The following is a 3,083-nucleotide window of genomic DNA, read 5'->3' as shown; positions in this document are numbered from 1 at the left end:
ATATACCTAATTTTAATTAAGTCATAATTTAGTACATTAATATAAAGTGAACCTCTGGGTTTTCCTTTTGAAATTCTATGTCATTTGTCAAATTAATTACTCAATGTCTTTCTATGTAGACAGTTTGTAATTTATAAGAAAATAAAAAAATAAAAATGACTACATGAAAAATTTGTGTACTTGGTATGAAATTATATATACTAAAGATAAAATTAAATTTTAAAATCAAAATATATTTTCAATTTATTCAAGAGTTCTATTATACATGTATAATGCAGTGCAGTGCAATTTATTCAAGTGTTCTAAAATACATGTATATAGAGTGCTGGATTTACAGTAGGGGGAGTCGGGACTACTGCCCAGGGCTACAAATTTCGGGGGCAGCAAAATTTGGATAGTGAAAAAAAATTCTATACCATATAATTAAATAATTTTTTTAATAACATTTTTAATTTCAAGAAATATAATTAACAAAATATTATACAAATGCATTGCAAAATTTGGCAATTTGGCTAATATAAAGATGTTCTTCAGATCTCGAGCCCTCTTAAGATGACGAATTTGTGCACTTCCAAGCTCATAGCGATGAAAAAAAAACTAAATTAGTGACGCACGTTCGAAATTTTTTGAAAATTATTAAGTTTCATTTATTAAGCTTATTAAAATTGAATTTTATTTGAATAATTCGATTTCTATTGATAGCGAAACGTGCTGATTAGTTATTGGCCAAGACAGGTCCAACTGTTTCGGAAATATGGGCCTAAATGCCAAAAATAATAATTCATTTTTTGAGAAACGGAACGTCCAATATCATTAAAAGAAATTTACATATATAGACAAAATGGAGAACTGATTAAGTTTGTGAAAGGCAGGTCTAGCGGTTTCGGTGACCAATAAAAAAAATTGAAAGAGAAACATTTGGCGGTCAAAATGATCATTAACCATATGCACATAAAATTATCAGATATTATAATAATTTAAATTTTGTTTACATTTCTATGAGTTCTGCAAAATTATTTATCTGTTATTCTGCGAGGCGGCGCTTACTTACTTACGCAGGCCGATCGCTTTAATTTTTTTTTTAAATTTTAATTTTTGGTACTGAAAGTTTCAGCAATTTATCTTAAGGCACGATGCCAAGCACCACTATTTACACTATGTAATGCGTAATAATTTTTTGCAATCAAATAGTTATTTTAATTTTAGAAAAATGATATATATAAACTATTTTAATAAAAAAATTTAGGGATGGGGCGGCATTTTTGTCAGTGCCCCAGGGCGCGAAATTTCTAAATCCGGCCCTGTATACATATATATATATATATATATATTATATATATATATATATATATATATATATATATATATATATATATATATATATATATATATAATATATATATATATATATATATATATATATATAAGTAAATAAAGACAGAAGCCGTAGTCATATATCAAAATTTGATGAACATCCAAATTAGTTACTAAAAGTAGTCTCCAAGGTAGAGTACTCAAAGAATGTTAGTGTGTGGACCTGTCCAAGCCATAATTAGAAAGTCTCTGAAGTGATTGAAGTGAAAAGATTGGTTTTATAAAACTATTTTTATTCTTGTGGAATATAAGGAAAATATAGGAAAGCACATAATTCATTTTGAATTATATTAAAAAGGTAAGAGCAAATTTATTTAAAAATGGTTATAAATATATAACATATTTTTACAGAAGAAAACTAACAAATTCTCATTTGTGATAGCAATATTTTTTTTAAGCTTTTGCTTTTCATTCTAAAGACTGTAAAGCTACATAGGTGAATTACATAATTGTTACGATGCATAGTATCCAATCAAAATTTTAGTAAATGCTCCTTGGTACGTCCCCAATTTTACAATACATAGAACGATTTGTAAATATTTTATATATATTTATTTATTTATTTTATTTATTTATTTTTAAATATATAGCCCACAGATTTCTTTCAAAAGAACTCAAAAATACAATTATTTTACATTATGGGTAACAATTAACATATATATACAAAATTACAATATATATAGTAAAATTAAAAATGTGCTTAACATAAAATTACATATAATACAGAATGTAAAAATATTATTTATTTACAGAATAAAATAAAATAATGAAAGATATTTGAAAAGAAAATGAAGACAGAAGCCGTAGTCATATATCAAAAATTGAAAAGCATTCAAATGAGTAACTAAAAGTAGTCTTCAATGTATAGAAGCACTCAAAAAATGTTGGTTTATTGACCCGTCTAAGCCATAATTAGATAGTTACTCTCTGGAATAATTCATATACGTTTTTTATTGAATAATATTAGATTTGTTTGACCTTTTTATAAACGTTTATGTAATTGTACTATTTTGATAGGTATTTATAATAAGAAAAACTCTCACATTGAGTTTCATATAGTTCAGTTCAAATATTCCTAATCATAAATACCGATGACGACATTACTATTGAATACTCTTCAACACAATAAATCAATGAATTCTGTATCAATGTTGGAACATATTTTTTTAATATTACTTACATTTTGCAACAATGCATTAAAGTTATACATACGAATTAATCCGCTATAAAATTCCGATATCTTGATACGAATCTTCGTCTAATAACATCTTCATCATTGAATTCCCTTTTGATTCTACTAGATAAATATAAAAGATTTCTCCTTTATAAACCCCGGATATATAGAAATCTTCCGTACGAGGGTGTTCATCTTTTCATTGATTTTAATGTGACTGCCCGCAGCTACCCTACTCTGACGTCGGGCGATTTGTATTGCTAGCGCGCCCCCGTGCGCTATTACAAATTTGTAGGTTTTATGGGAATGTATCACGTTATTAAAAGCTCACACATGAAAGTAATCAGAACATGAATGCAATTTATTATATATGTAATATAACTATCAGGATTTATATTACGTAATGTGAAATTGCATTTCATTAAGTGGAAATTATTCTCATTTATCACGACGATCGAGAGTAATGGTATGAATACTATGTATAAGATTGTAAATTTTTAATTTTGAATTAGGTATGCATGATTTTAATTTGAAT

The sequence above is a fragment of the Ctenocephalides felis genome, unplaced genomic scaffold (assembly GCF_003426905.1).
Source record: "Ctenocephalides felis isolate EL2017-DRISC unplaced genomic scaffold, ASM342690v1 CF-g0.4_SCAFFOLD_01604, whole genome shotgun sequence".
In the NCBI taxonomy this organism is placed as follows: Eukaryota; Metazoa; Arthropoda; class Insecta; order Siphonaptera; family Pulicidae; genus Ctenocephalides; species Ctenocephalides felis.
The sequence above is the reverse complement of the archived record's forward strand: the minus strand, read 5'-3'. Positions refer to the sequence as shown.